Below are 19,799 nucleotides of genomic sequence, written 5' to 3'. Positions count from 1 at the left end.
AGCGTCAGGGCAGACTACCCTAGACAGGTGAGCGGGCCGATGTAGAGCTCAGCCGGGGACGGCCCTGTCATATCGTTTAATGAGCTTTAGTTAAAGCACCACCACCACCATTTTGCAATGCTGGGATGTTGAACACACGTGATGTGGAGGGTGCTAGAGCATGGTAATTAGCACGCTCCAGCAGACTCTAATTAGCACCATCGGAACGTAAGTCCATCACGTGTATAGGTGCCCTTGAAGACAAAGCACTCTAGATATAAAGACAAGCCTCTTGATTTCTTTAAACAAAAAAGACTTAACAGGTATGTACTGTCCAGAAGAAAGCATTGTGTGCCTTTTACCTCATTGCATACCACATTGTGAAGTGTGAAAAAAACTCACACAGGCAGGAGTTAATTTTACCTTCTGCTATCGACATATGTACTGAATTGTTGAGAGTCAGGTGCCAAAAAATTAAAAGCAATTCCTCTCTCCAACGATACAATATGGAGAAGAGTAAGCAATATCTCAGATATCTTGCAAACAACTGATCGTCTTTCAGTAAGTGACAGTTTTGCTTTACAATTAGATGACTCTACAGAGGTATCAAACCTCACTATTGTGCTGGTTTATGTGAGGCATGTATGGGAAGGTGATTGTCAAGAATGGTGCGGATTTGCCTACTTCTACTACTGTTGATGATATATTTATTGCACTGGATAATTACTTGGAGTTGGTAGGATTGAGCTGGTCTAAGTGTGTTGGTGTTACAACTGATGGGACCACTTCAATGACAGGGAAATATTCAGGAGTTGTTCAAAGAATACTTTTGAAAGTACCCAATGCAACGTGGAACCACCGTGTTTCCTGCACAGGAACGCATTAACAGCTAAACACATGGTACCTGAGCCCCACAAACCTCTGAAAGATATTGTCAAAATTGTGAATTACATCAAACAAAATGCCAGGAACGCACTATGCTTTCAATGTTTTTGACAGGAAACGGGCAGTGAGCATGTACATCTGCTTTACCATGCTGAGGTTCGTTGGGTGTCCTGTGGCAAAATGTCTTGTTTATATAAATTTAGAAATGAATTGGCAGCTTTTCTTCAAGAAAAGTCTCACCTGGCAGACAGAACACTCCAGTATCAACACATGGCTTTCTCATGTTGTACACCTGGCAGATATATTCCATCGGCTGAATGATTTGAAGCTGTTTTTATAGGGCACAACTGCTTTGAGTAAGCTGACAAAATTGCTGCATTCAAAAAAAACTCACTCTGTGGACCAAACAATATTCAAATGACAGAAAGGACACGTTTCGTAATGTGTCTCTAGAAACAAAAAATTGGAAAGATCCTGCTAGCCAAGAAGCACTGAAGAAAGCAATCAGAAATCATTCAGCTAAATTACAGACAAGAGTCTACAATTGTTTCTAGACGAGAAACTCAAGGGCGAAGAATGGATACGGGATCCATTTGGAGTTGTATTGTAAAATATAAGTCTACTTATGGAGGAAGAACCTCAGCTGATCAAGTTATCTTGCTACTACAATCTACATAAAAAAATACTGAAATAGGCCTTCTCCAGTTTTGGTGCAGTGCTGCTGGAAAATATCCTGCTCTTGCTTGCTATGCTATTAGTAATTTTCCCTATCAGTACAACATACTTGTGTGAAGCTGGATTTTCTCCCTTGAGTCAACTGAAGAATAAAAGCAGGTAAAGACTGGATGTTGAGCACAACCTTCGGATTGCTCCAACAACATTTACGCCAGCTTTGATAAACTCATCAAGGAGAAGCAAACTCAGGTTTCTCATTAAATGGAACCTACGATTTATTATACAACACCACCTTAAGTATCATAGTTAAATATTTTTGTTACATTTTTCAGTAGTGTTTAACCCTTTAGTGACCAGTTTACTGTATTTTTTTCAGATTGAACAATAATGAATGTCACTTGGGAGTAATGTAGGGTCACATGTTGATATTGCTATTAATGTTTTCCTGTTGATGTTGATTTCTGTATTTAAAATTAAGATGGTTGAATTGCTTTAATTTGCATTGTAGAATAAGTAATTGGGGGCCAAAATACTTGTGTATTTCCTACTTGAACTATTTACTGGGTTGGGACTGGGCATCAGTGTTTACAAATGGGTCCTGGTACAAAAAAGGTTGAGAACCCCTGAGTTAGAGGATCACTTGATTTCTTCTTTTCTTCTTTGCTCCTCCAGGGTACATTAGACTAAAGCTCCCACAGGTCAGTTCATCCTTCAGGATGATAGAAACACGTTGGTTTGTGGCAGAGAAATAAGCACCATTTTTGGAGGGGAGAGGCTGGCACCTTCTTGTCTTATTTGGGCCAAATTAGGGGTTGAAACAAAACTACTGAAATATTTAATTTTTAAAAAGTGTCAGAAGGAAACGCTTTGGCTTCTCCAAGGTGCCTTCCACTTTGACAGAAACTACTGGCTCAATCTGATCATGCCCTTTCTTTCCTATTGTAAAGATGGCTAAAGGGAGGTTTAGGAAAAGTCTGGTGCAGGGAGGGATCCAGAAAACACTGAGAGACTAGAATAGAGGGGTAACAACCCCTAAAGGGCATTGCAGAAGGAAGGGCCAGCTGCAGGAGACCACACCTTGTCAATAAGGCTCTCTTGCCTTAAGAATCCTGAAAATCCCTGAAAACATTATGGCATGGCAGGCAGTGGTAAGTGGCATGGCAGGCAAGCCGAGTGAGGAAACTGGGGGTGAGAAAGAGATTTGCTTTGTACAGGGACCAGGCAGACTGCACCACGCCTGGAAAACAAGATGGCAGTTGTTGGCCACAGGGGAGCTAATCTAAATCTCCACTTTCTTAATGTTGGAGCTGGCATAAGCTACCATGGTCCCAAGTCGCATTTTGAGGCAGCCTCCAATTTCATTGGCTCCAGGGGTTTCCCAGATGGCTGAGCCAGTCATGGCCCCTTCTGACAAATAAGGAGTTTCGGGGCTGACAATAAGTGTTGAGAGCAAATTCAGGCCTGGATCATGGAGCTCTCTGTTAAGTAGGTCAGCAGTTGCCCTCTCTGCAGAGTGATGTCAGCTCCCTGCAGAGGCCCTGGAATAGAGTGCCGTGTGCACACCCACGTGCTGAGTGAAGAGCCTGAGTGAATGGGGTGCACTACCCATATAAAAGGGGGCTCTGGTTGACAGGTTGGTGTGTGTGAGACAGTGGGTGTGGGGTGTGGCTGGACTGAGAGCTTGACTGAGAGGACTGTGTGCGTTTTTTGGGGTATGGAGAGGCTCCGAGAGATTGAAGGAGAGTGCTTGGCAAGGGAATTGGTGCTTGCGTTGCTAGGGCGAGAGACTGGAGCAAGATTTAGGACAGAATGAGTGGCTTATTTGGCCCATGCACCATAGAGGCACACCGTGCTAGATTTCGGTGACCTGTGAGGCTTCACTGATCTCCTTCCTCCACTGTGGTGAACCTTTGCTGGAGGTAGATAGGATTGGCTCCCCAGGTTTCTTTCCCTCCGGGTGTGTGTATCACATAAAGCAGCAGCCCTCTACTTCCCATTGTAAGTATCACCCATTCCTTTTCTCCCTCACTCTTGTTCTGGTTGTGGGTTACTCCTGGTTTGTGAGGGGAAGGTAAAGCCCTACTGAGCAGTTGCCTGAGGAGCAGACCACGCTCTGGAGACCAGAGGCAGGGACACGAGCCTAATAAGGTTCCCCCTCTCCCTCAATAAAGTCTACCCCATCCTTGAGTAAATATTATATTATTGTATTAGTAAGGGTCATTGTGGGAACTGGGTGTGTATCTGTGTTGCTTATGTACCTGTTATTTGTTGCAATTTAATAAACTGTTTTATTCATATACCTTTAGCAGTTCTCTTAGTGATTATTAATTTAAACCAGTGATAGATACAGACAGGGCAAAGACCCATCATATCTTTCTGGGGAGAGATCCAAGAGGAAGCAGCTGTTTGCACCTGCTTTTAGTTTGGTTTAAAAGAGTGATCTTTCTCCCCCAACATAAGGCTATTAAATATTCCTGTAAAATGGGGGAGTCTTCTCAGGTTCCTCAACCACAGCACAAGCTCTGCAAAACTGAGCCTGACACCCGACAATGGGGCTGACATGGTCACTGATGGCAGAGCCTTAGGTACCCTGCTGTGTCACAGCGACAGCTGTTGGGGTGGAGGAACAGGGGGTTGCCAGGCAAGTAGAGGAAGACAATCCAAGTGATGGAAGTAGAGGAGGAAGGCTTTGAAGTCACGGAGGTAGAGGAGCAGGGGTACTTCTCTACCTCCCCAATACCAGTCCCCTCCATGGCTGCTTCCTCTACCTCCAACAGGCCTCTGGTCCCTTCCCACCCTCAAAGGTTCCAGCATGGTCTGTCCTCAGAGGCCAGCCCTTGACCATACCTGCCCACCCTGACACCTTGGTATTTCTCTCCTTCCCTCTCTCTTGGCACTTGTGCAAGGGGCCATTTACAGCACATGGACTGAGCTCTTCGGCCCAGCTGCTCCACTCTCACTCCCTTTTCTTACAAACTTTATCATAGCTTCTACACCCATTTGTTTGTCCATGTTTTACCAGGACTTCTTACTGAGCAGCTCCTGCCAAGGAGGTGGGGAATGGGGGAACTCATGGAATCATAGAAAAATGTGGCTGCAGGCCACCTCCAAAGAGCTTTTAATTCCTCCCACCCCTTCTCATCAAGACAAGTCTCTCCGTCTAAGCCATCCCAGACCAGTTCTAGTCTGACCAGCACTTCCAAACTCCTAGGAGCAGAGATTACATCACCTCTCTAGATGACACTTGCCACTGCATAACCACCCTCCGTTGTTACAAAAATCAGCTAATCCCATGAGGATTTCTGAAGAGGGCTTTGATTCTCTCCATAACCAGTATGAAGAACTGCAGCCTCAGGGGAAACCTCTGGGGCTGTACCTTTAAAGATAATGACAGATACACATCTCATGCCAGTCTGACAGGCTTGCTGCATGGGAAGAGGAGCAGCATACACAGAAGGGTCACTTTGATTTCTTCTTTTCCTCTTTGTTTCTCCAGGGGATGTTGAATTCCCAAGCAGTCACAGATCAGTTCATCCTTCAGGACGGGTGCAGTTCTTTTGTTTGTGGCAAAGAAACTAGAAGGAAAAAGCACACATCTTTTTCAGTGGCAGAGCTAGAAGGTGACACAAGAGGCCAGGTCCACTCAGGAACTGATCGTTAGAAAGCGCCTGTCCACTGGAACTGGAAACACAACCCAGACACTCCGACACCAAGACTCCAGGCGATGGTGCTTCCCAGACCCAAGAGCATTATCTCATCTAAAAGGACGACTATCCAGAAACTGCAGCTGAGACAGATAGCAGCAGCTTGCCTTCTGCACTGGTTCCCAATAGCTTTCTGGGTGCGATCCAAGGTGCTCGGGCCCTGTAGCCTGATCAAATTTCAGTACCACGAGGTATGTGCATGCACAGCAGTGTCCCTTCCATAACCCTCTGGAAGAAGTGACCTTGTGCCCTGCTGACCCACTTAGGAGAAGTAAGAGCATGCACAGCAGAACTGGAAGGAAATCCTGAGATGAATACAAGCAGCCAACCTGACTGACGGCTAGTGACATGAAAGATTGTAACTGGTGGATATGATTGATGGGTGACAACCCTGTATGATGGGGTGACAGTGAATGGTGTGATCAGAAGTGTTGGAATTGTCAAAGGAGGGTGCGGTGAGGGGTCAGCGCGGCAAGTGGTTTGTGCATGGATGCAGAGAAGGTATTTTGGTATTTGGGGAAAGTGGTATTACCTTCTACTGTCCTCATCTGCCCTTGGTGATTGGAAGGATCTCTCTGTAAGGGTAAGGCCCGAGTCCCTGTGGTGAACTGAAAGAGCCTGTTGGCTAATCCTGTGTGAGGAGTCCTGGCTAGTCTGGGATTATAGCAGTAAAGAGAGAAGGACTTCAGAGCCCTTCAGAAGAACTCGCCACTGTGGAACGTGCAGAGCTCTTGATTAAGAGGAGTGAGAAGCCTTACTCTGTGTACCTCTTTCCATGGCGAGGAGAGAAGAGAGCAGAGCTTTGCCCTGTTGTATTGCCTACAGAGTTGCTGGACCTGTATTGGGCTCCACAGTGTTAGAGAATAGTTATGCAAATGTGAGCTCGTTGATTGATTGCAGAAACTGTGGTGTCCCTTGTAAAGTAAATGTGTGTGTATATATATGTACACACATACTACTAATAGCTTTGTATTAGCATTACTGTTGTTATTAATAAATATTATATTTCTTTTGTCTCTAATTTCGTTGTTAATAAACTGATACAAACCAAGGTGGGACTCCGTACCAGTGCTTTTAGTCCATACTGCTGGACACCCTGGATAACCTACAACCCTCCCAAGCCCAGTGAGGTTGGGGTTCAGGCTCCCCACAAAATCCTGGGTGCAACAGCCCCCATACCTGAGGGAACGCTTTCTTCCTTTTGCCCGATCATCGTCCCTCAGCTCAGCCAACAGCAACCTTGTAGTACTATCTGCCCACCAGTTTCATTTGGTGAAGATGTGGGAGGTCGTTCTCAGTAGTCACTCCTCAGCTTCAGAATTTCCTCCCCCTTGAGGAAGCCCAGGCTTGGATATCTTCCAAAAGACCTTCCTATATGTGCAGGCATTTAGCAAGCTAGAATAAGCTGGGATACTGTATGGGGAGCTTTTGTATCAGATTTTTGTTGAGAAAAATGGCATATAAATCTAATAAATAAAATAAATCAGCACAGACAGGGATACTATAGGTTGGAGTCCCTAGCTCCTGGGGCTCTTTGATCCCAGTCCTTTTTTATATTAATTGTTGGGGTTGAGAGGGAGGGGGACACACATGATCATAAGAAGTGAATTACATGTGCCCAATGGAGCAAGTTGAGAACAGTAACTGCAAGACCTGCAAAGAGCTACACTAAGACAAGCTTAATATACCTTCTACAAAACTAGGTAGCAAAGGACTCCGGTTCAGCTTGACTCTGCTAGAGCTCCTGACTTGTGAACTCTGTGACCCCATTGAACATGTTGCAGCTGACCATGAGCACAGCCAGTTCAAGCCCAGACACAGCATCGGGCCTTCCTGAGCCCTGGACTGGGTGCATCTGTTCTCCCAGCAGCAGCAGGCAGGACCTTATCTAAACTACAACCCAGAATCCTCAAGGCTTCCACCACCAGGTCTGTAAAGGCAATTAGGTACTCGTGGGATTTTCAATTTGTCATTTGGTGCTTAGGCATCACTCTGCATCTTTAGGCTCCTAAGTACCTTAAAAATCTATTCCTAGTCCTTTGCTCTAGCCACTCCTTATTGTTCCTTTAACAGGAGGGGAAGGGAGGAGTCCAAGAGCATGGATAATTTAGCTAACTCATCCTATATCTGACAATTAACAGCCCCTGCTCCTTCAGAGCCAGCACAGCCATTGAAGTGGGATCCAGGGCAGCTCTGAAGTGGGAAGAGTAATATTACAGCCTTATATTACTTCCTGTTTTCAGTCTTCTCCCAGCCCTATTTCATCTCCATTCTCCATCTGTTTTCCTTTCGCAGATAAAATCTATTTTAAGCTGAAAGTATGTGCTCTGAACTGCCCGCAATACACTCCTCCAGAACTGGGAAGAGGCTCATAACTGTGGGTGGCTGCAGCTGCAATATTCTCTTGCTCAGTTTAGGCTGTAGCCATGCTGGGGAGCCTGATGGAGGTGTTCAGGACCAACTCCCTCTCCTAGACAGGTAGGCGTGACACTGAATAGCCACCTCCTTCCCCACTCCTTCTGCAATCAAACATCTTGCGTAGAACTGAAAAGCTACGTCTTTCTGTACAGTGTTACGGTTCTGCTTGTCCTTTTTCTTTTTCCCCAAGCTTTACAAATAAGTAAGGGCATATGCTATGTTATTGTTTGGTATTACTTACCCTGGGTCCCCTACTGAAACAGGCAGGACTTGGCACTCACCCATTCCGTCTTCCTTGCAACCAGCCAACTGTAACTGGTCCATTCGGGACACATCTGGCAGGACCAGGCTGCCTGCTTTGCATTATGCTCTGCATCACTGTGTAGAAAAGCCTTTGTTGGTAAGACTAGAGCATCCCTAGAGCAAAACAGCAGTGTTTTCAAAGGATACCCAGCCTCGGCTTCTGTTGGTCTGGGTTCTCAAGAGCTAAAGTGAAGCTGGAGTTTGTCACAAAGAGTTAAAAACTCAGCACTGGTTTAGAGAGACCCTTGTGAAATTGTGAGCTTCAGCATGTCAAACATTAATGCCCTGCAATCAGCTTAGGAAGGAGCAATGGAGACAGCAGTGTTTGTCAGCTCCTCCTTCACCCCAAAACTTAGGGAGAACCTCTTCAAGCCCAAGTCTGCCTCTCTCCACCTGGCCTTGGATGTGATCTTGCTTTCCAATATGTTGCTGCAAATCAGGAGAGTCTCAGCACTATGCACTGGAGTCAAAGGAGCTGTGCGACAAGCAGACTCCATGTAATGTGAGCATGATGTAGGCAGTCTGGTCCAGTGGATGGGTGGGTTTGGAGCAGTGGGTCTGAGGACAGGAGTTAGAAGTCAGGAACAGGCCAAGAGTCAGAGGTCAGGAATGAGCTGACAAGGCAGAAACCACAAGCAGAGAGAGGTTGTTCAGCAGCCTGCGGTCAGCCACTGCGGGTGTGCTTAAATTGGAGACCTGCTCCCTTTCTCAGCCACTCAGGCAGTGCATAAGCTGTTGTTAATCCACTTATTTTCCCTTTTAGTTTTAGTTAAGTGTTTACTGTTATCTTACTAGATTCAGTCAGAAGGGGACTCAGATGAGAACATTTAATTTTGGGGACCCTGAAAAACTTATGAGTAGGCATGCTGATGTTTAAGGAACTCTCAAAAAATCCTAAAGTGCTTTAATAACTTTTAAGCTCAATTAGATTCCCTACAGAGTTGCAGTAAAATTATGAAAGCCATACATGAGCCGAACACAGTCCAGTTTATCAGGCAGTTCAAGAGAGTGATAAGAATTAACTGACAGAGCACAAGTACACACTTCAAACTAGAAGCTGCAGTTCAGTGGTTCTCAACCTTTTTAGTCTCAAGGTACCTTTTCGAAAATGCTAGCTCTTAATTTTCACTCATTTTTTGACCCTGGAAAAATAATCAAGCCATCTTTCTGTTGTAAAGAGACCAAAACAGGTCAGAATGTTTTAACATTGTGGATCCCTATTTGAAATCTCTGGGTGCCTGTAAACATGCAGGGAGGCTGCTCTGATGTGCTGTAATTACAGCATATTGGAGCAGACTCAATTAATCGAGTCTGCTGGAACATGTAAATTAGCATGCTCCAGCAGCCTCCACATCTCATTTATCAGTGTCCTTGTGCCTCAAAATGGTCATGTGGGCTTGTTTCAACTATATAGAAATTCTATATTCCAAATAACTATTCGATGCCTAAAGCCTTCTTGAGTAACAGAAGCATAGCTGGTCTGACACACCTGCTGGCCAACACTTACTGCAAGTGCCCCTGACCACTTGGGGGGGACACATCTTTAACCGTGTCCCCACCTTAAGACCACCAGTTTGGTAGTCTAAGAGCTTTCACTAGAGGCCAGGTTGTGTCAGTCTAGCTCAGGCTGAGCACTACACCTGGAACTTTAGTTCACTGAGATCAGGTAGGGTGCTGCTGAGTGTCAGGAAGGTATTGGAAGCTGGAGATGATTCTCCACTGCTGTCAAAGATGTTAATTTTATAGGTCAGAAATACAGGAAGGAGCATGCAGCTGTGGTAGGGATGCATGAAGATAAAAGATGCTCTGAATGCATGGTACATGAGGAAACAATTTCTGAGGTCATGGATCCCTAGCAGGATTTCTCCAACCAAAGTCACCACAATTTTTTGTGTGGGAATTTGATGCAGAAGAAGGGAAGACAGAAACAGATTCACTGCATATATCAGATGACTCTCACCACAAAATCCTTGAGCCAAAGATTCGTTCCAGGTAGATGCTTCCCCAAATGAATTTTGTGATGGCTCTGGGGGAAAAGGAATCAGATTCAAACTGATACTAGAAAATGCTGGTATGCTCCAGAAGAACGCTAGTGTACTCACAAGGAAAGCATAAAGAAGCAGAGGCTGTGCACAGTGCATGGAATAGGGAGCAAAAATGAGGAGGGTGAGGGGCTTCTGCAAGAACAAAATATTACACTTGTATCAAGAGGGTGCAGATGTGGCAGGGAGGGAGAGATGGCTGAAGACAGAAGGAAAGAGAGTCGGAAGGGGGCGAGGGAGTTGCCTTGGAAAAAATCAAGTCATAATACTGTTACAGGGGCAAGCTTTAATGCCTGGTGCAAGCATTGGCCTGCCCCCTGTCTACAGGTCAGCCACCCGCCTCACTCTCCTGCCACACCTTGATGTAATAATATTGATGTGATAATTTGTTGGGAGACTGCCCATTATACACCCTGATATTGTGGGGCTATCTGCAGCTCCGTTCCATCCCTACACTGTGGCCCAAGCCTCGCAGATGGCATCTCAGGTAGCCAACTCAGCTGCCCCTTTTGCCTATTATCTGTGGCCCCTTCCCTGGGACCTTCGGCTTCTCTTTAAGCCCTGGCCCCATCTCAGGCCTGTCGGGAGTCCCACCAGACCACCGAATCCCAGCAGGGTGCAGTTTTAGGTCATGCCCAGAACCAGAGCCTCCTGCTCCTACCTGTAAGATGTTCCCATGCAGCAGCTCAACCAGGTGATGTTTCTTTCCTGGCTTCCAGCAGCAGACTGCTCTTGTTTATATAGGCGGCCACAGTTCTAAAATGGCTGCCATGATCAAACACCTGCTGGCTGCTTGATCTAGCCCTCAAAGTGGCAGACACCACTGGCATCCTGCCACAAATACTAGCTACTCTCATCCTTCAGGCTCAACCACTCCACAAGCATTAGTACCATGCCCGGAAGTGGGCTTTGTGCGTGTAGGATTCAGGTTCAATTCCAGGCCCTTCCGCAATATCACTATACCAAGTGACCATATTAATAAATAAATAAGGAGGGCTATCAATGCATAATGTTTAAAGGGTCAAGTAATACCTGAGCAACTTACAACTGCTTCACCTGGAACAGAAAAACTGTATAGCCAACACTGAAGAAAAAATGATCCTGGCTCTTCCCTCCTCTGTTCCTCACTTCACTTCTCTGTGGTTCTGAAGACCATAAGGAGGGGACCACTAGCTACCCATCTCCTGTTGCCATGGAGACAAATGATGGTTCAGTGATTAAAGTGTTTATCTGAGACTGAGGACACCAGGGGTAGAGAAATACATTACACATAAACTAGTTTAAGTGATTGGAAACTGGTTTAAACCTATAACAGAACAGAGGTTCAGTGTACATAAAGTAGTTTGAAAATAGCTGAAACCAGTTTGAAATAAACCTGGTTGACTGTAGTATCAGACTTAACTGATTTGGGTCAAACTTGTCTATGCAATGTCTGTTCCTGACCCCTTGCTGGTTTAAGATCAACCGGCATGCCCCCTGGGCTGGGCAGGGCAGGGCTCTCTGCTCCGGAGCAGGGCTGGCCCCTCCCCTCTGCTCCTTGGCCTGAGCTCTGGCAGAGACTTGCAGGCACAGAGTGTCTGCCTGGCTTCTCTCTGCTAAGCAGGGATTACCCCCCCGACCCTCTGCCTTACACAGACACCTCATCATTAGCTAGCACCACATCCTGACTACCATCCATGCCGTGAAAAAGAACACAGGCAGACAGAATTTTTGGAGCTAATCAACAGGTAGCTTAATGTCCTTCCTTGGAAGAGCTCTTTAAGAAGAGCTCCATTAGTTAATGGAGAGAGGCTTTCTTTTTAATGAGTTGATAAACGAGTTAGGGGTGATAAACATTTCCTGCTGGGCAGCTGGGGGGGGGGCAGGGGGATAAAAAGAGCATGCTGCTGGGGCTTGGCCATGTGTTCCCCCCCCCGCTCTGTGGAAGCAAAGGGAGGGCTTCTCTAGTGCCCCCATCTTCTAGCCTGAGCCACTGCAGGCAAGTCCCTGCATTTCTGGGATGTCTGTATGGGTTATGAACTGATTTAGCCTCACCAGGTTAGACTAACCTGCAAAGATTGAATCAATTTAGGCTTGGGCTTTTTGAGCGTCTGTCCCTAGCCCAGGTTAATTTCCTCCTCTCCCACAAAGTTCCTGTATGAAATGAGGCAAGTAATTTAAATCTTCCTTTTCCTCATTTACTTATTTGCAAAATGTGTATGCTAGTATTGCCCCGCTTTCTGGTGAGAGAAAGAGAGAGAGATTGTAAAGTTAAAAATATTAAATATTGTGATGTGTTACAATAGAAAGCGACTACAATTTAGTGGTGTCCTGTGAAACAGTTGGATGGATACAGCTGATCACCAAGATGCAGAGCAGGGTTGTTCAGCCTTTTTGAATGTGGGGCCAGATCATGAACTTTTTATCACCCAGGGGGCTGGCAGGAGCAGGCGCTCGTGTGGCCTGTCCAGTTCAGCTGCACCTGGGGGCGCAGGGGTCAAGGGGCATCGCCTGACCCTGCTGTGTCCTCCCTGCCACCTGGGCAGCCTCGAGGATGCTCCCACACCTGCGCGCCTGGGCTTAGCAGCCAGGGGGACATGCGGGGACCCTACAGAGGGGCACAGGACATCCAAGGACACCCCCCTTTCTCCCTCTCCCTTGGGTCAGCCCAAGCCCAACTGGCAGGGCTCCCTCCTTCTCTGAGGCCCACGACTCACCACCCCCAGCACGATGTCTGCAGGCGTGCTGGCTTCCCGCCCCAGCAGCCACAGCAGCAGTGGCAGCACCATCTCCCGCACACCAGGCCGCAGCATTCCTCCAAGCCGGCATCCATGCCCCCCTGCCCGCTGCACCGCAACCTGCTCCAGCCCATGCAGCCGGCAGGGACTGGCATAGGGTGGGGCCGGCACGCAAATCAGGAAGGGAGGGGCAGAGCTAGGAAGGGACACCGTGAAATGAGTGGGGAGGGGAGGAGCTGCACCGCATCGGTAGCGTCAAGCTGACACGGTGCATGTGGGAACCCTGTCCCTTCCCCAGCCCTTCAGCAGCCATTAGGAAGCTGCTGAGAGGCTAGGGAAGGGACAAGGGGTGGGAATGAAAGTAATCAGCATTTACTTTTGTTTCCCATTGCAGCACCTTGGGCCATCGAAAATGGCTTGGCGGGCTGCATGGTGGCCTGCAGGCCGTACATTGGACGAGCCTGATGTAGATAATGGGAGCCGGGCTGGCACAGGGTAAAGATACTTTTGTCTCTAGAGTGGCAATCATAGGATCTTAGGTAGGATGGATCACACTGAAATTGGGGCAGGATAGTCTATAAAGAGGTTTTACTACAGTGTAGGACAAGTGGAGCAGCTCACCCTTGTTTCTTTTTTTAAAAAAGAAAAAGGAATAACTAGGTCCTGGAGTCAGTGCTCATTTTTTATGTAACTAGCTAGTTTGTACCATTTCTTTGGCCTTAAGCGGAGTTCTTTACTCATAGTTTCATAGTTAGTAGGGTCGGAAGGGTCCCGAGTGGATCATCAAGTCCAACCCCCTGACATGGCAGGAAAGAGTACTGGGGTCAAACGACCCCAACAAGGTGATTGTCTAGCCTCCTCTTAAAGACCCCCAGGGTAGGAGCCAGCACCACTTCGCTTGAAAGTTGGGTCCAGATCCTAGCCGCCCTGACCGTGAAGTAGCACCTCCTGATGTCTAATCTGAATTTACCCTCTGCCAGCCTGTGACCATTATTTCTAGTCACTCCTGGCAGTGCTCGGGGGAACAGGGACTCCCCCAATGCCTGCTGGTCCCCTCTGACTAGTTTGTAACAGGCCACTAGATCCCCCCTCAGCCTTCTCTTGTGGAGGCTGAACAGGTTCAGGTCCCGTAGCCTCTCCTCGTAGGGCCTGCCCTGTTGCCCCCTGATCATGCGAGTGGCTCTCCTCTGGACCCTCTCCATGTTGTCCACATCCCTCCTGAAGTGCGGTGCCCAGAACTGGATGCAGTACTCCAGCTGCAGCCTGACCAGTGCCGCATAGAGGGTGTGTATCACCTCCCTGGACCTGCTCGAGATGCATCTGTGGATGCATGACAAGGTACGGTTGGCCTTCCTGACTGCATCCCCACACTGCCGGCCCATGTTCATCTTGGCATCAATGATTCCAAGATCCTTTTCTGCCTCTGCACTGATGAGAAGGGAGTTCCCCCAGCCTGTAGGTATGCTACTGGTTCTTCCTCCCCAGGTGCATCACCTTGCACTTGTCGGTGTTGAATCCCATCCTATTCTCATCTGCCCACCCCTATAACCTGTCTAGGCCCGATGGTAGCCTATTCCTTCCTTCTAATGTGCCCACATCCCACCACATCTTAGTGTCATCAGCAAACTCGAACAGGGTGCTTTTTACTCCCTTGTGCAAGTCACTGACGAAGGTGTTGAACAGTGCGGGCCGGAGGACCGAGCCCTGAGGAACCCCACTGCCCACATCCCTCCAAGTCGAAAATGACCCATCCACCACCACTCTCTGGGTGCGGCCCTCCAGCCAGTTGGCGACCCAGTTGACTGTGTAGGTGTTGACACCACAGTCCCCCAGTTTCTTAATGAGAAACAAGCTCAGGTCAGGGAGGTATACTCCTCCTTGGTCCCTGCCCCCTGCTTCCACTGCCAGTACGCTTTTTTCTTTGCCCTTAGGCCAGCCTGGATATCTGTGCTCAGCCATGAAGGTTTCTTGGACCCTTTTCCCACCTTCCTGCGCAGAGGAATCGCGTCCTGCTGCACCCCAAGGATAGCTTCCTTGAGGAAGGACCACCTTTCCTGGATCTCCATACTAGCTACACCCTGGGCTCCAAGTGCCTCCCTGACTACTGCCCTGAGCACATCAAAGTTGGCTTTCCTAAAGTCAAGCATTTGTGCTGTGCTAGTTACCCTCCCCCCCTTTCTCTGAATAGCAAACTGGATCATTTCATGATCACTGTCCCCTAGCCTCCCTTGTACAAGCACATCCCCCACCAGACGTCCCCAGAGGCTAACACCAGGTCCAGTATGGCATTTTCCCTAGTGGGGATGAGTACCTCCTGTATTTAAAAAAAGGACTTCTTGTTGTCCTTGATCCGGGAAGCCAGTCCCAGTTCCATCTCCGCCTTGGCCTTCCTGACTGCCCTGCCCCCCTGCATCCCCGAGTAACCGCAGTATAGTCCTCCCTGGTGATGGCCCCTCCCTTCCATTGGGTGTGCACCTCCCTTTTAGCTAGAAGACATTCCCGGATGCTTTTGGTGAGCCATGGGGGCTTTTGCGCCTTCCTGCTCCCTTTGATCCATGTTGGGATTACCTCCCTTTGGGCTTGGAGGATCGTCTCCTTCAGGAGCAACACTCTCCTTGGACACCTGGCTCCCCTCCCCCCTGGAGTCTACTGAAAACATCAGAATTTTTAAGTGGTGTAAACCAACCTAAAGCATCCAACGTAGCTAGGAGACACCATGGGACACCTTTAGGATGCTCTACCAGCCCAACTTCTTTTACATCGAATCATACTATAGGCAACACCTGAAAAGAGCAGAGGAGGTTGACTCAATGAAACATTGCATAGAACAATAGAGAAAGAAGCCCAGTCTATTACCATGATACTCAAAAAAGCCTGAATGGACCAAAACAAGACTGGAATAAATGTTGGAAGTGGTTGGAAATTCTGTGGACCTGAGGAAGCAGCAGGATTAGTTCATCATACTTCTAGTCAATAACTTCATGTTCCTATGGAGATGGTACAGCTCTTAGAAGCATTGTACAAACAAAATAGGAGGCTCCAGTTGAGATCAAGGACCACTGTACCGGGCAGAGATGGCTGCTGCTCCAAAGACTTTACAAATGATAAAAGGCAGGAAGAGGAATAAATCCAGAGGCCAGTTTCAAGGGCACACATAGCAGGACTGAAATATGTCTCGTGATGGCCTTTTGCATGTGGTACTTGCTGGACGACAATGCAACTTACGTCTGGCATAGATAAAAGACTGATCAACTGACTCTGCATGGGAAGTCCCTATAAGGCAGAGGTGGGCAAAATGCCGTCCGTGGGCCGCAGTTAAGGGCTGCAAAGGCTACATGTAAGCAAAAGAAGCATATTACAGCAGAACCTTCAAACTTTCAGGTGTACAGAGGAACGAAACTGCATTATTTCTGAATGGCCCCCAGAAGACATCAGTTTTACATCCTTGCTGTACAGATAAGCTGAACAAAACATGAGGTCTAAATTTGTTTTTTTACTAGAGGTATTGAGGAAATGATTGCTCTATCACATATTTGTGTTCTTTGTGATCCCCTCAAGGTTGTTTCCCAGATTTCCATACACTTATAATTATGTATAACCTTCTGATCCAAACTTGTAAACCCCTTTGTAAACAGGAGACCATCCCTTTTACTCAAACAGTCTGTAATTACTTCTTCTAAGTCTGTTTCTTCCCTGATGAAGCCTTTAATTAGTTCAGCCTGTGAGACATAAGGCTTATTTTGTACAGCAATGAAATATGAATATATTCAGAAACCCCGACAGGAGCAATCTACATTCAATTACCCTAACACTAAAAAACAGACTGGGATCTGAAATCAGCCTCTCTGCTTCCACATCTTTGAGCAAAGCCAAGCCAAACTGCCTCTGATGAAAGTAAATGGAGGTCACCACAGGCGGGGAGAGAAAGGCTGGGCTTGTGATTAAAGCAGAAGAGGTTTAAATTCTGTGTGTGCCACAATCCCCTGGTCACAACAGTCATTTTAATCTTTCTGCACCATCAGGCTCCTCACCTGCAAGATGGAGTAAAGATCCTTCCTTTGCTTATCCCATCCATTTCAACTGCAGTCTTCTTCCCTTGCACCATGTGGCCTCATTCATAATTGGCCCCCTGGCAGAAGAGTAACAAACACCACAGTTGTTTCAAAGAGCACTGCTACTTAAGGCACTGAGCAAATCAGATGAGTAGCCCTAGAAGCTTCCCAGTAGCTTCTTCCAGACCCAATGCCTTGTTTCATAAATTACCTTAAGAAGGCCTGATTTTCAGGGAGGGCTGAGGGTCAACCCTCTAAAATCAGGTCACTTGCAGAAGCCTCCTACTGGGCAGTGCATAGTGAAGGCATACAAAGAAGCATGATTTGAAAATATCAGCCTCCCTCTCTTTTTTCTTGTTATAATCCAGCAGGCAAGCAAGATTCCCTCCTAGCAAACCCCTGAGCTCCAGAAACTTGCTATCTGAACAGCATGGCTGCCCCCTCACCAAGTGACGTTCTGCCATTACAATTCTCAATAATTATTTGCCTTTCAGCCCAAATCATCCCCAACATGAATGCAAATGAGTTACCCAAAAGATAAACTGGGTTCCCAATGTCCTGCTAACAAGACCACTGCTCCTTGCCTTTTGCTGAGGTGGAGAGTGCCGGCTGGAGTCATTCTCTGCATAATTTACTTTCTTGATCTGCTCTAAAATGGCTCTCCCGAACCACAACTGCATCTGGGTGGTCTCATGTAAAATCTGGGTAATAACTTTCTCACATTCCACTGGGCAATCTTTTTCTTTCATATTTATTAAAATATATTCATTATTTTCCAAGGCCTCAACTACACAGCACAGCCCAAAGCAGGAGCCTTGCCCTTCACATCCCCCCCCCCCCAAACTCTGCTAGATTTGCTGCTGGCTGGTGCAGAAGGGCGAGTTGCCATCTGTAAGACCTAGTAATATTTGCTTGAGAAGCGGAGCAGCTTACCCTTACGAATAAGACTGAAACAGGCACTTCAGTTAACATTTTCTGGGGCTTTCTACCCTGCTCTGGGTGGGATCATCTCCTTTGTATGTATCAAGCTCTCTTTAGATTGGGTTTGCCTTTGACAGCACTTTGGATTGGGCAACTCTGTTTGGGGAGCTGGGAATACTTGGAGCACAGCCCATTGGAACCACACCCCCTTCCTGTTCAATGTGCAGGCATACAGAGAAGGAAAGCAAGCCAAGGGAATGCAATATTAAAACTTTATTTCTTCCTCCACACGTGGTTCACTCTCAACATGCACTTCCTGAGCATGGAGTTCGCCAAGCTCCTAAACACATTGTAGTGCCTCCTACTGGAATTTTTTAATATTGTAACCTCTCCTTTTGTCAGCTTTCAGACAGCAAAATTACACAGCTTATGGCATTCATGTTTACATGCTAAACATTTTATTATCTCCCCATAAAAATCTGTACCGCTTATATAAAACTTAGTAGGAGCTCTTTTATTAGCATGCATGGTATTTACTTCTGAGTTCAAAAGAGTTGCTCTTTCACACCCTAATATTCCATACATCCTGCACATACCTTAAGGGCTGTTTGTTACTGTCCTTCTTGTATTAACTTTGTGTTTCCTTCTCCTTATGGTGTGCCATTTGGAGTGTCTGTCCCAACACCTGTCACTCATTGCCTTCTTTTTGTGTCTTGCTGATCATGACTCTGCAGACGACTTATTTTACCATCTTCCATGTGCATAGTAGGACAATATGTTTTCAGTAAAATGTATGGCCATCTACTGTTTATTATATAAATATGGATTTTTCTGCTCAGCACACACAGCTAATGAATGTTTTGTCCTGGGGAAACAGGTTGATCCTGACAGGTTGCTCCACTGTGGTTCTAAAAATTCCTTACCTTGGCAGTAAGCTTCCTTCTTTATATTTCCCTCTGCTCGTTTCTCTATCACTCCTTTATAGTACTACTGTAGTGTAGTAACGCTGGGAGTATAGGCAACACGGTGTCCATCTTGACAGCAGGTAGTGTACTGGGCTGCTACTAAGGCCTTCTGTGGGGGTCTCTCTCTATTCAAGAATCCCTTGCCCTATATTTCCTTTGCTTCTTGCAAAATTCTTTAATAGCAACTTCACACAGTTTTAACTCCTGATCCAACTTTAACGGGCTGTGGGATGATTGGTGATGAGATATCATGTATGCTGAAGTGGCTTTACTACTTGGCCTCTGATGGACTTTGTAGTAGTATCTGTCTATGTGTCCTGTTCCTGGAAACCTGAAATTAGTCTACAATAAGGTACTGTGTTTTGTGGTGAAAAGTTCCTTTCCCACTCTCTGCACAGGTCTGCTGTGAGTGTACTCCTTCCTAGAATTATTTTTATGTATTGTTTAGATAATTCCTGTTCTCAGGGATTGCCGTTATAGGTGGAACCTTGAATGCTCATCTCATTTTAGTCGTTCAGGTATTCTTGAGAGACAGATGAAGTCTCTCCAATTCTGTCTGGCTGTCTTGACAAAATTAACATTGTATACTTGGTTCTCAGATTAGTTCTAGCCTCTGCCTTGAATCTGGCACATAACTGGTTCAGTAGACACATTTCATAGCTTTCCATGTTTGGCTTATTTTGGTTCATTTGAGAGGCTCGTGTTCTTGTTCAGTTCCTGTATGCTCCTGCTGATAGCAGCTCTAGATAAAAATATCAGTATTGTGCATCGACATCCCTTTCTTGCACTGTACGGCTTGGTTGCAGCTAGAGACTGGCTGGAAGACAAGAATTCTGCTTTGTGAAAAAACGTTTTTGGTCCACAGTAGGACTAGGACAAAAATGAGATCTTTCAGATATTTTCAAGCTAAAAAAATAAGAGAAATTTAACTCTAAAGCAGCCAGTGGCTAGGGCAGATCAGGTTCAAGAGGAGGGAGCTGAATCCTGAACCTCAGTCAGAAAGACCAGGGCCTGGAAGCTGGGACTCCCATGTCTTCAACAAGCCCGTCTCCTACTGGCATTGCTTTATATAGGTGTCTCTTTGTTCACAGTAGTTTTGGAGGGTCATTAGTTCCTTGATGCATGTAATAGCTACATT

The 19,799-nt window shown here is 46.6% G+C and overlaps 1 long non-coding RNA gene across 1 annotated transcript in view; it reads right to left on the bottom strand.

Moving 5' to 3' along the window:
- Positions 1-1,220: 1,220 nt before the first annotated feature.
- LOC149867203 (uncharacterized) overlaps positions 1,221-19,799 on the bottom strand; it is a 30,232-nt gene continuing 11,653 nt past the window's right edge. Inside the window, exons 2-3 of the long non-coding RNA XR_016441615.1 lie at positions 16,755-16,852; positions 1,221-5,114 (exon numbers count right to left, since the gene is read on the bottom strand). This is a non-coding gene — a long non-coding RNA (uncharacterized LOC149867203). The remainder of the gene's footprint in view (positions 5,115-16,754; positions 16,853-19,799) is intronic.

The sequence above is a fragment of the Crocodylus siamensis genome, chromosome 4, assembly GCF_052110815.1.
Source record: "Crocodylus siamensis isolate JL-2025a chromosome 4, ASM5211081v1, whole genome shotgun sequence".
Lineage (NCBI taxonomy): Eukaryota > Metazoa > Chordata > Crocodylia > Crocodylidae > Crocodylus > Crocodylus siamensis.
The sequence above is the reverse complement of the archived record's forward strand: the minus strand, read 5'-3'. Positions and strand labels throughout refer to the sequence as shown.